We start from the raw sequence: 14281 nt of genomic DNA on the forward strand, positions 1-14281 counted from the left end.
AGGGTGTTTACGCATGAATTTCGGATTTGAACCCTCGGCTTGCTTTGCCAATGCGGATGGTCTCGATTTCTCACATGCAGGTTACACATTATACGGCCGGTAAATCCAATAGGTGAGATAACCTTTGCACAAGGTTTACGCAGTGTGCGGGAAGTCAATATTCACGGGTGGGAATATTACAGAATTGGCCATTCCCTTGTGATCAAATCACAAGATCATGCGACTCTGCAACTTTCTGTACAAGTGTCACATCAAAACTATGGGACTATTTACCCATCGAATGGAGTCTTATAATCACGAAATCATGAACAATTCATTCCTGATTGCATTAGGTCAACATTGTCGGTCCTAGGATTCCAAGTTCAACCCGAGTTTCATCTTTTTAGCGAGAGATCCTTAGGGTAGAAACCCTATATCGTCTCTTCCAAGTAAGTCCTATTGTCCCTACATTCTGTGAATGTGGCCAAATCTTTAGGTTTAAGAGTTTCAGCTTTAGCAATAAGAGCGATTGAAAATATTTTGGCTAATAGCTCACATAGGTGGTCCCGGTTGGCCGGGAACTTTTCTCAATCATGATGGACAGCGAGGAGATCGTTCAAAGGATATGAACAGAAAAAGGGTGCTGACCTAGAGTCTAAGTTATAAATGATCCCGATTTACGCTATTTTAGGGGAACGGAATGGGACTATGCCTTATGGTACAGCGGTTGAGCTTCGCATCCCTCTCGTTTCCCATTCTCCTTGAACCAAGTGCAGGGTGAATCCGCTTCGGACCTGGCGTTTCTGCATAAAGTAGTTCGCTCAAGTTCGACACTAGTTGCCGTTAGGAAATGACCAATAGCGAAAACCCTAATTCAGGTCGGTCCTAAGTGGGAACGGCCGGAATACTTCTGCTACGTGGCAAACGCGAAAATTTCTAGATCGCAAACCCCGTAACATTCCATGGGAGTGCCGAACGGAGCTTTCTAGATATCCTTTTTGATGGACTGCTAAGATGTGTCCTGAAGATAACAAGTGGACACGTTACAATTGGTATCAGAGCGAACCAACAAAGGATTTGTTTTTATGAAATCTTAATAAGATGAAGTAAAGCAAATGTTTGCATCTAATTGGTTTTGGTGGAAGCAATGGTGCAGAGATCAAGGGATCGCGGAAGGATTTGTTACTTGGGAGAAGGTGAAGAAAGCTGTGCAGGGAAGATACTTACCACATGCGTATCGCACACAGAAAATGAATGAGAAAAAGAAATCATATAAAATGAGCAAGCTAGTGAAATTCTATGAGTTAAAATAGCTGGGACTCACTCTTGGCGCATACTATTCTAAATTCTTTTCACTTCTTAAGTATGCGCCACAGCTGGACATGACACAGCAGGTGTCAAAATTTTGTGCTGGTTTAAATCCACCAGTGAATACCCGTCTCGAATCTATGTGCCCATCAGATCTTCAGGATGCACTCATTCGAGCTGCCCCTATAATTCAGAAGGTGCAGGCTAGACCAAGAGGTAACAAAACTTGGTCTTATTATGACCCGAACAGAGGAACATTTAGGCCTCAAATGAAGAGAGTTCAAGGTCAAAATCAGGGACAAAGAAAGAAAGAAAGCAAGAACTAATAATGTCAAAAACTTTGTCCCTACCCAAAGCAATGGCCGAAAATTCCGTTATTTCCACTACAACGAGCCAGGACATTTCAAGAGGCAATGTCCCAAGCTTGGAGGAGGACATCGCCAAGCACCTTTCCAAGGAACTGGCCGTGGTCAGGGAGCCACTAGCCGAGGCAGAGGAAGAACCGCCTACGTTGCCAATAGGCAGATGTGTGAAGAAAAAGAAGATCCGACCATGGAAGCAGAGTTTGAAAGGGCGACAGTCCATACCACTCTACACAAGATAGGCCCGAATCGCTAGTTCTCGGTGATTCAGACACCGTCGAACTACCAAGGTAAAGGTTTCAAGACCTTGATTGATTGTGGCAGTACACATTCCTTTATCTCACTAGCTTGTGCAAAAAGATTAGGAATAGCCACAGTAGAAGCACCTATCTTGCTTGTGGAATTGGCAAATGGTCGTGAGGTTACTTATACTAGGAAAATTGCTAAGGTGGAATTCTTTCTGGGAGGAAAGACGACTTCGGTCAAATTAAGAGTCATGAATTTAGGTATCCATGAGTGTCTACTCGGAATGGATTGGTTTAAACCTAATGATGCCCACATTCATTGTGGAAAGGGCCAAATTTCCTTTCGAAACTCTGAAGGAAATTGGTCACAACTCAAGGAGAGACTCGAGTACCGAAAATCCAATTGGACAAAGCATCTCGGATTATAAAGGGAGTCAGGAAGGGACTACCTGTTTACTTGATTAAGCTCAATAAGTTAGATTAGAAGAAAGAGTCTAATGAAGAACCTTCATGGCTAAAGGAATACGCGGAGGTATTTCCTGAAGAGTTAACAGAACTCCAACCTCAAAGCGAAGTGGATCATGAGATCAAGCTAGTACCAGGAGCTGCGCCAATTGCAAAGAGACCTTATAGAATGTCCATACCGGAAGCAATTGAGCTGAAGGAACAACTCAAGAAAGTGCTAGATTAGGGCTACATCCGTCCTAGCAGTTCACCATGGGAAGCTCTAATACTATTCCAGAAAAAGAAAGATGGAATGCTTCGACTGTGTATTGATTACAAAGGGTTGAATCAATCAACTGTCAAGAACAAGTACCCTATTCCTAGAATAGATGAGCTTCTTGATCGTCTTCAGGGTGCGAAGATCTTCTCCAAGATTGATCTTAGGTCTGGTTACTATCATATAAGAATCAAGAAATAAGATATCCCAAAGGCGGCCTTCAACACAAGATATGGGCACTTTGAGTTCCTAGTTATGTCATTCGGGCTTATGAATGCGCCTGCCACCTTCAACAAGTTAATGCATGATATTTTTAGGCCATTTCTTGATGACTTTGTACTCGTCTTCTTTGACGACACTTTAGTCTATTCCAAACAGGAGGAAGATCATGAGACCCAGCTTCGGATTGTCCTTGAGACAATGAGGTCACATAAGCTGTATGGTAAGATGAAGAAATGTGCATTCTTCAAGCGTCAGATTGAATATCTGGGATTCATCATATCAGCGGATTCACGCTGCACTTGGTTCAAGGAGAATGGAAAACGAGAGGGATGCAAAGCTCAACCTCTCTGCCATAAGGCATAGTCCCATTCCATTCCCCTAAGACATCATAAATTGGGATCATTTATAACTTAGACTCTAGGTCAGCGCCCTTTTTCTGTTCGTATCCTTTGAACGATCTCCTCGCTGTCCATCATGATTGAGAAAAGTTCCCGGCCAACCGGGACCACCCATCAGTAGGATGGACCCATGGCCACATCCACCGCACTTTCCTCAGGTTGTTTTAGTTATCTAATTACCTACCACATTTATTTGGGCATGCATCAAACAGCTTCCTTAATTAGTCCGTTAGGCACCGGTTCCTTCACGTAATCATAGCACTTGACATAGAAAAGCAATGTCAAACAAGTTCCTTTTCAAGAGGTTATCCTATTTATCTTTGAAATACATAAAGTCCAGCCCGTAGGCTTATCCATAATCTGCCCGAAGGCTATCCAGCAATCCACAGGGATTACTAATCCAAGATTCTGCTCGTAGACTAGTATGCAGGCCTTGAGATCCAATCCCGAGTCATGTTGGCCTCTTGTGCAGGGTCCGGAAGGCGAGGGATTTAGGGCCAGAGCCCCCTCTGGCACCCAAGCATCCTCCTGCTCCAAGTGGCGCTCAACGGAGAGACCTCTTGCGGTGGGTTCGGTCCAGGTTCCCGGCACGGTTAACAACCCCCTTGGTTAGGGTCAGGCAGGCAGTCGGGGGTAACTAAAGCTGCCTCTCCCTTCAGGCCTTCAACTTGAAGCATTAGATATCTTTTCATCCTTTAATTCTTTGAGTAAACAAAGCAAAACAGTGCTCTTAAAACTATTACAAGCACAATCATTTCTATTGGTCATTAATTTTTGGCCAACTGCTAAGGAGTGAATCCTTCTTTCTGAATGCATCTAGCACTTGATCCGAGGTCAATTGCAACTTGGCAAGATTTTTGGTCAACTTCCGGTAAATCCAATAGGTGAGATAACCTTTGCACAAGGTTTACGCAGTGTGCGGGAAGTCAATATTCACGGGTGGGAATATTACATTCTCTCCCCCTTAGAAGAATCGAGATGTCCTCATCTCGAGATAAACTGGGGATATTGAAGATTGAGAGAGCTTTCATCCATCCAAGTAGCATCCTCTTCGGGATAATCTTTCCACTGGACGAGGCATTCTTTCAAGGTTCTAGATCTTAACTGTCTCTCCCTGACATCTAAAATCTTTTCCGGTCTTAGTTCAAGGACTCCTTGACTAGGCATTACAATTTGTTGGTCATCAAGTACATGATTAGGGTTGGGTACATACTTTTTTAAGAGACTAATATGGAATACATTGTGAACTTTTAGGTTATCCGGAAGTTGCAATTTATAAGCATTGGGTCCCAGGCATTTGAGGATTTTATATGGCCCACAATACCTTGGACTTAGCTTCTTGCATTCTCCTAGAGATAAAGAACTCCTTTTAGGGCGTACACGAATGAAGACCATGTCTCCTTCTCCGAAGACCCTCTCTTGGCGTTTCAAATCCGCATATGCCTTTTGTCTATCTTTGGCTGCTTGTATGTCTTGTCTTATTGACCTTATTTGGTCCTCCATGTCTTCCAACATTTGTCTTGAAGCTTCAACTCTTAGGGTTGGATCAGAAAAGTTTAGGGGACTTCGACAATCATGACCATACAATGCCTGGAAAGGGGTCATTTGGATGCTCTGCTGGTAAGAAGCATTGTAGGCAAATTCTACTAACGGCAAGTACTGAATCCACCTCTTCGGCTCTCGACAGCAGTATGCCCTAAGCATATCCTCAATGATTTGATTTACTTGCTCTGTTTGTCCATCTGTTTGGGGATGGTAGGCAGTGCTAAAATAGAGTTGAGTTCCAATAGCTTCAAAGATAGCTCTCCAGAAGTGTGAAGTGAAGAGAGAATCTCGATCGCTAATGATCCTTCTAGGTAACCCATGTAGCTTGAATATCTCCTTGATAAACACTCTTGCAATGTCGGAGGCTTTATAGTTTGTCTTTACTGGAATCAGGTGTGCAACCTTAGTAAGCATGTCAACTACAACCATAATGGAGTTGTATCCTCCTTGGACTTGGGGTAAGCCCACCACAAAATACATACTGATGAGTTCCCATTTCATTTGGGGAATGTCAAGTGGTTGCAATTTCCCTGGCATCATGACATGTTCAGCCTTGATACGTTGGCAAGACAAACATTCAGTGACATATTTGAGAACGTCACCTTTGAGCCTCTCCCAATGGTAGCTCTTCCTAACCGCATTAAGAGTTTTTGCATAGCCAGGATGTCCTGCGAAAGGGGAATCATGAGCTTCCCATAATATCTTCTGCTTAAGTGACTGGCTTGTTGGTATACATAGCCTTGTTCTGTAGTAGACAAGTCCATTATCAATGGAAAATTCCCGATACTTAGCTTGTGACTTCAGATTCTGCTCCTTGGTAGATATTTCTTCTATCATGGTTTGGTAGGCCAAATCATGGCATGCTTCCTCTCTAGCTAGTTCGAGTATAGGGTTGCTTGGCATAGATACCTTTGTAGCCAGAGATCTGGCCGTTGATGGATTCTGCAAGATTAGGGAATTTAGGAATGCCTTGCGACTGAGTGCATCGGCAACTACATTCTCTTTCCCTGGTCGATACTTGATTTCAAAATCATACTCCTCCAATACTTCAATCCATCGACGTTGCCTCATGTTGAGCTCGTTCTGGGTAAAAATCCATTTGAGACTCTTATGATCGGTTACTAGAGTAAACTTGTTACCCAACAGGTAGTGTCTCCAAAGCTTTAGAGCATGGATGACAGCTAATAATTCCAGATCATGCGTGGCATAATTCTTTTCATGACTCTTCAATTTCCTTGAAGAATATGCTACTGGATGACCTTCCTGCATAAGTACACACCCCAAGGCAAGAATGCTGGCATCAGTTACTACCTCGAACTCCTTATTGAGGTCAGGAAGTTTTAGAATAGGTGCTGATACCAAACATTGCTTCAATTGGTCGAAGCTATTTTGTTCGGGAGTTGACCATGTAATAGAAGTCTGCTTCTTTAGTAAGTCGGTAAGAGGTGCTGCAATCAAAGCATAGTTTTTTATAAAGACCCTATACCATCCTGTCAAGCCAAGAAAACTACGTATTTCTTTGACGGATACTGGTATTGGCCATTCAAGCACATCTCTGACTTTGGCTGGGTCTACTGATATTCCTTCTGATGATACTGTGAATCCTAGATATTCAATCTGACGTTTGAAGAATGCACATTTCTTCATTTTTGCATACAGCTTATGAGACCTCATTGTTTCAAGGACAATCCGAAGTTGAGGTTCATGATCTTCTTCCTGTTTAGAATAAACTAAAGTGTCATCGAAGAAGACAAGCACGAAATCATCAAGTATGGTCTAAAAATATCCTGCATTAATCTATTGAAGGTGGCAGGTGCATTTGTAAGCCCGAATGACATAACCAAGAATTCAAAGTGCCCATATCTTGTATTGAAGGCCGTTTTTGGAATATCTTCATCCTTGATCCTGATTTGATATTAACCTGACCTGAGATCAATTTTGGAGAAGATCTTTGCACCTTGAAGGCGATCAAGAAGCTCATCTATTCTAGGAATAGGATACTTATTCTTGACTGTTGATTGATTCAACCCACGGTAATCAATACATAGTCGAAGTGTCCCATCTTTCTTTTTCTGGAATAGTACTGGAGCTCCCCATGGTGAGTTGCTAGGCCGGATGTAACCCTGATCTAATAGTTGCTGGAGTTGTTCCTTCAACTCAATAGCTTCTGGTATGGACATTCTATAAGGTCTCTTTGCAATTGGCGCAGCTCCAGGCATTAGCCTTATTTCATGATCAACTTCTCTTGGAGGTGGAAGTTCAGTTAATTCCTCAGGGAATACGTCAGCGTATTCCTTTAGCCAAGAGGGTCCCTCATGAGACTCTTGCCTTTGATCTAATTTGTTGAGTTTGATCAGGTAAACAGGTAATCCTTTTCTAACCCCTTTTATGATCCGCGATACTTTGGCTAACTGGATTCTTGGCACTCCTGCCTCACCTTGAGTTGTAACAAACTCTCTTTCAGAGTTTCGAAAGGAAACTTGACCCTTTTCACAGTGGATGTGAGCGTCATTAGGCTTAAGCCAATCCATCCCGAGTAGACACTCATGGATACCTAAATTCATGACTCTGAATTTGACTGAGGTTTTCTTTCCTCCCAGAGAGAACTCCTCCTTAGCAGTTTGCCTGGTACAAGTTACCTCATGACCGTTTGCCAATTCCACAAGTAGGGTAGGAGCTTCTACTGTGGCTATTCCTAATCTTTTAGCACACGCTGGTGAGATAAAGGAATGTGTACTGCCACAATCAATCAAGGTTTTGAAACCTTTACCTTGATAGTCCGATGGTGTTTGAATCACCGAGAACTGGCGATTCGGCCCCTTCTTGTGTAAAGCAGCATGGACTGTCGCTCTTTCGAATTCCGCTTCCATAGTCGGATCTTCCTCTTCTTCTGCTTCACATCTTTGCCTATTGGTAATGCAGGCAGTTCTCCCTCTTCCACGGGTGGCGGCTCCTTGACCGCGGCCTACACCTTGACGGTGTCCCTCGCTGAGCTTGGGACATTGCCTTTTGAAGTGACCGAGTTCGTTGCAGTGGAAACATCGGAGGTTTCGGCCATTACTGTGAGTAGGAACAAAGTTGTTGACATTATTTGTCCTTGCTTTCTTCCTTTGACCCTGATTGAGACCTTGAACTCTCTTTACTTGGGGTCTGAATGCTCCTCTGTTCGGGTCGCTATAAGACCAATTCTTAATACCCCTTGGTCTAGCTTGCACTTCGTGAATTATAGGTGCCGCTCGAATGAGTGCATCCTAAAGATCTGATGGTCGCATAGATTCGAGACGAGTATTTATAGGTGGATTTAAGCCCGCGCAAAATTTGGACACCTGTTGCATCGTATCCATTTGTGGCGCATACTTTAAGAGTGAGACAAATCTAGAGTAGTATGCGTCAAGGGTGAGTCCTAACTGTTTTAGCTCATAGAACTCATTCATTTTCTGCGTACGATATGCAGGTGGCAAATATCTCCCTTGCACGGCTTGCTTTAACTTCTCCCAGGTAACGGACCCCTCTGAAGTCCCTTGATCCCTGCACCATTGTTTCCACCATAATCTAGCTTCACTGGTGAGTTTTAATTTGGCGAGCATGGCCTGATTGGTAGGAGCAGTACCAGCTGCTTCGAAGTAATCCTCCATAGATTCAATCCAAATTTCAGCATCAGACTGGACGAATCTGCCTTTCCCGTCAAACTCGGGTGGCTTTATCTGCTTGAGGAGGAACTTCTTCTCCTGGATCACAGCAGTACTTGATGTAGGGGGCGAATTTGGAACCTGTACCTGAGGTTGTGCCTGGGTAAAAGTTTTCTTAATGTTATTGTATGATAGTTGACATTAGCTTATCTTTAATTCAGCTATCTCGTAAATCATGAAGCTACTTAACTTTTCGTAACAACCCTGATGCACAATCGGATATTGATAAAAGAAGTCCTTATTTATATTTACATGGGCGTAGCCTTATACAACATCTCGTGTGATGATAATTCAATCATTACATTTAGTTTGGGGAGAACAACGTTGTATTGGATTTGTCTACAGGAATTGTGTAATAGTAGGGTTTTGGGTCATGGATCTTTAGGAATCGATAATTCATCGGAAGTTCAGGATATCCTTTACGCTGGAATCCATACTTCCCATGGCGGCCCAACACCTTAATCCTGTCGGCTGGGATTACACGGGTTACTTCCTCATATACATATGAGTTCAATTCAACCCTCCGACCTTGAATATGCAAAGTCGAATTTACGTGAGCTTCCACAAAAATGAACAGATTCACGACTTTCAAATCTTCCAACCACTTGATCCTCTTTAGGTTGGTTTGTAGATAAGCGAACCGATGGGCAGCTATGTAGTAGATTCCTGAAGACCCAGTCCATCTTCGTTCTATATATAAAGGTGATGGATTATAAATCTGCTCCAGGATGTTCATCATTTCAACTCTCTGCCTATAATGCGGAGAATGCATTGCAGTCATAAACATGATCCGGAACACCAAAAACTTGTTCCACGCTTCATAGTTCTGCAAGACAGTATTGTAGATGAGGAAATGTTTGGACAACAACAATTTCTTTACTTCATTTTATTGAGATCTCACGAAAACATTTCCGTTGTTGGTCGGCTCTGATACCAACTGTAACGTGTCCCCTAGAATCATCTAGGACACGTCTTGGCAGTCCATCGGAAAGGATGTCTAGAAAACTCCCCCCCCCCGGCACTCCCATGGAATGTTACGGGTTTTGCAGTCTGGGTCTTTCCGCGTCTGCCACGTAGCGGAAGTATCCTGGCCGTTCCCACTTAGGATTGACCGGAACTAGAGTTTTTCTATTTGGTCATTAGCTAACAACAACTAGCGTCAGACCCAAGCGAACTACTTTACGCAGAAACGCCAGGTCCGAAGCGGGTTCATGCTGCACTTGGTTCAAGGAGAATGGGAAACGAGAGGGATGCAAGGCTCAACCTCTCTACCATAAGGCATAGTCCCATTCCGTTCCCCTAAAACAGCGTAAACCGGTTAAGACGTAACTCTAGGTTATCGCTCTCATTATTCGCTTTGATAATGATGATCATCCTGCTGTTCTTCGAGATTTTTGAGAAAAGTTCCCGGCTAACCGGGACCACCCAACCGTAGGACGGACCCATGGCCCATCCTCCACACTTTCCTCAGTTTGTTTTAGTTATGTAATTATCTAACACATTTAATTTGACATATAGCAATCAGCTTCTTTAATTAATCCTGTTAAGCACTGGTTCCTTCACGTAATCTTACCACGTGACATAGGAAAACAATATCAGACAAATTCTTTATTATCATTTCATCATTTTATCTTTGAAATACAATGAGTTCCGCCCGTAGGCTTGTCCATAATCCGCCCGAAGGCTCATCCAGTAATCCGCTAGGAATCACTATTCCAAGCTTCTGCCCGTAGACTAGTATGCGGGCCTCGAGATCCAATCCCGAGTCACGTTAGCCTCTTGTGCAGGACCCGGAAGGCGAGGGATTTATAGCCAGAGCCCCCCTGGCACCCAAGCGTCCTCCTGCTCCAAGTAGAGCTCAACGGAAAGACCTCTCGCGGCGGGTTCGGTCCACGTTCCCGGCACGGTCAACAACCCCCTTGGTTAGGGTCAGGCAGGCAGTCGGGGGTAACTGAAGCTGCCTCTCCCTTCAGACCTTCAACCTGAAGCATTTATATATCTTTTCATCCTTTAGTTCCTTGAGCAAACAATGCAAACAGTGCTTTCTAAACTGTTATAAGCACAATCAATTCCAACAGTTGTTTATTTGGCAAATTGTTAAGGAGTGAATCTTTCTCTCGGAATGCATCCAGCATTCGATCTGGGATCAATTGCGACTTGGCAAGATCCCCAAGGGTTTGTTTGTTCACCCTTTTGTCCTTGGGTTAGGGCCATACCCTGCTAACCCAACTTAACCAATACCTTAGGTTTTATTAATAGTAAACCCTGGCGACCATGTCGCTTCAATTTATTGATTGGTCATTTGCTTCCAGGCAAATACCTAACTCCCCTTTTTCTTGGCAACTATTCCCCAAGAAAGGTAATGTAACAGGATGATTACTCATCCTCTTGTAAGTTAAATTTGCGCAATAACTTGCCAACCTCATTTCAAGAAATGGCAAAACTCTCTTGTGAACAAATCACAAGTCTATGCGATGTTACATGTGTTGCATCTATTCCACGGGATCATTTCACCCATTGAATGGCGTTTTCTGGTCACGGAATTATCTTCAGACGAGAAGCAGGGTTTAGGGGGTCTTTTTACCCAACCCATTCCTAATTTCACTAGATCGACAACGTTTGGTCCTAGGGGTTCCAACTCAATTCGAGTTTCATCATTTTGAACGATTGATCCTTAGGGTAGAAACCCTAGATTATTATTTGCATGAGCATCCAATTGACTCAACATTTCGGGAATGTGGGTAGGACCATTGGGTATGAGGGTTTCGACTTGGCAACAAGTGGAAAACTTGGCCGAATCCTTAACGTGCTAAGCCCTAGTTAGTGCTTGGGGTATTTATCGTATCGACTGAACCATGCCCATACGAATCCCTTGCGGTTTAGGTGATTTAGATAATTCAATATGCTTGTCTCGCGACACGGATGAACCTTTCCTAGAGATAATAAACTAGATCTAAAAGAGAAAAAAAAATAGTTGCGACTACCACAATACATGTAAACATGCGATTCACTCTATCTTTCATTGGTAAAGTAAAAATACATGATAAGCTGGATACTAACTTTCTTAGGACCTACTAGGACTTACATCAAATAATCATGTCTACTACCTTGTTATCTACACTTTAGAATCTCATGCTTTGTTTAAACCCTGCAACCTTTCCCAAATGCAACTCTTGATGAATGAATTTTTATGCACGATGAAAGTGCAACATGCAACCCTTTCATAACTACAACGTAGTTAAATGAGGTTATTGTAGGATTAGTGTTGGTATATTCTTTCTTGCAAGCACATGCCACATGCCAATCCATAGATTCATTTTTGATACACCACCATTACTTTTCGGATAACCTCCTACGGGTGTTAACGACTTTTCCCCATGAACCATTACAATAAAGATTTTTCCTAAAATGCGACATATGCTTATTCTTTCCATGTCTAATCAAAAGTACACTTAATAACTTCAACCTTATAATGATAGGCAGTAGGTGTTCTAGGCTCGTCACTTTGAAATGCACGACAAGGCAACATACTACTAAGGTCGTAAGATGGATAGACAATTCACGTTCATCACATTGAAAATGTTAATAACTCCATTTCATGTCATGAAATAATTCTAGTAATCGATCAAATAGACAAATTTTCCTCAATTGCATTTTAATTAGGCTTGGTGAATTTGAACATGCATAGGTGCTTTCTATTCCGTGAGAGTTATCATACCTAATGCATTACTTTTGCGTAGAATCAAAATCATAAAACCTGGGTCTGTGGGCTCGGGGAGATGTCCACGTGAATGCTAGGGGAAGAACCTCCCGCAGGCACGCCTTGCGACTTCTTGGGGGCCATCGTAGGCGTGATCACAGACTCTGCGGATTACCCTCGCTTCTACACTTTCTCCGAACAGCCTCAAGATCTACCTTCTCCCTTGTACGTAGGAAATTCCTTCACCGAAAACGCGGTTTTGAAAGCAACTTGGGAGGGCTTGTGGGAATGGGGCTTATGGAAGCCACCCTTAGAAGCTTCTCAAGAAGCCTTGAAAAAAAAAATTATGTTCTATCCAGAAGACGTGAAGGCCAATGATTGGAGTGAAATCGACGAAATAAAAAGGGGGGGGGGATTGCTGGCGATATGGCGGCGGAATGTTGGCGGTGACCTGGCAGACTGTGGTGGCGATCTCCTTGGCTGCAACGGTGGTCACTCTCCCTTCTCTCCCTTCGATCGTCCTTTCCCTCACGCCCAGGAGGCTCTGGCTCCCTTCTTTTTTTTGTGCCTTTGATCCTCCTCCCTTCCAATTCGTGCCATAGGGAGGGTCAAGTGTGGTGGGGGGATGAAGGTGGGAAGCAGCGACAAGTTTCGTCCTCTTCCTCTGATCACGCAGCACTGCAGCCTCTACTGATTCTCCCCTTCTCTCCACGCAGTTTTTTTTTTCTTTCTCACCGCATCCTCAACATGGCGTTCCCTCCTTTTCTCTTTTTTTTTTAGCCTCCCCCTTACTCACTGGGGAGGGGGTTTTTATAGGCCAAGGGGGGGAGAGGTGAGCTCCACCACGTGGCCACTGCATGGCTTCCCCCCCTCCTCATGCAGCCCACGACTCCACCAAGCCATCCTCCCACACTCCCTCTCCTCCAGCCGTGTATCGGCTGGGGGAAAGGGATAAATTTAAAAAAAAATTGCTTTAATAATATCTATTTTTCCCCTCCCAAGAGGGTGTTTACGCATGAATTTTGGATTGAACCCTCAGCTTGCTTTGCCAATGCGGATGGTCTCGATTTCTCACGTGCAGGTTACACATTATACTGCCGGTAAATCCAATAGGTGAGATAACCTTTGCACAAGGTTTACGCAGTGTGCGGGAAGTCAATATTCACGGGTGGGAATATTACAGAATTGGCCATTCCCTTGTGATCAAATCACAAGATCATGCGACTCTGCAACTTTCTGTACAAGTGTCACATCAAAACTATGGGACTATTTACCCATCGAATGGAGTCTTATAATCACGAAATCATGAACAATTCATTCCTGATTGCATTAGGTCAACATTGTCGGTCCTAGGATTCCAAGTTCAACCCGAGTTTCATCTTTTTAGCGAGAGATCCTTAGGGTAGAAACCCTATATCGTCTCTTCCAAGTAAGTCCTATTGTCCCTACATTCTGTGAATGTGGCCAAATCTTTAGGTTTAAGAGTTTCAGCTTTAGCAATAAGAGTGATTGAAAATATTTTGGCTAATAGCTCACATAGGTGGTCCCGGTTGGCCGAGAACTTTTCTCAATCATGATGGACAGCGAGGAGATCGTTCAAAGGATATGAACAGAAAAAGGGTGCTAACCTAGAGTCTAAGTTATAAATGATCCCGATTTACGCTGTTTTAGGGGAACGGAATGGGACTATGCCTTATGGTAGAGAGGTTGAGCTTCGTATCCCTCTCGTTTCCCATTCTCCTTGAACCAAGTGCAGCGTGAATCCGCTTCGGACCTGGCGTTTCTGCATAAAGTAGTTCGCTCAGGTTCGACACTAGTTGCCGTTAGGAAATGACCAATAGGGAAAACCCTAATTTAGGTTGGTCCTAAGTGGGAACGGCCAGAATACTTCCGCTACGTGGCAAACGCGGAAAGTCCTAGATCGCAAACCCCGTAACATTCCATGGGAGTGCCGGACGGAGCTTTCTAGATTTCCTTTTTGATGGACTGCTAAGATGTGTCCTGAAGATAACAAGTGGACACGTTACAATTGGTATCAGAGCGAACCAACAAAGGATTTGTTTTTATGAAATCTTAATAAGATGAAGTAAAGCAAATGTTTGCATCTAATTG

This window comes from Lygodium microphyllum, chromosome 2 (assembly GCF_053477565.2).
Source record: "Lygodium microphyllum isolate KBCC chromosome 2, Lygodium_microphyllum_v1.1.10, whole genome shotgun sequence".
Lineage (NCBI taxonomy): Eukaryota > Viridiplantae > Streptophyta > Polypodiopsida > Schizaeales > Lygodiaceae > Lygodium > Lygodium microphyllum.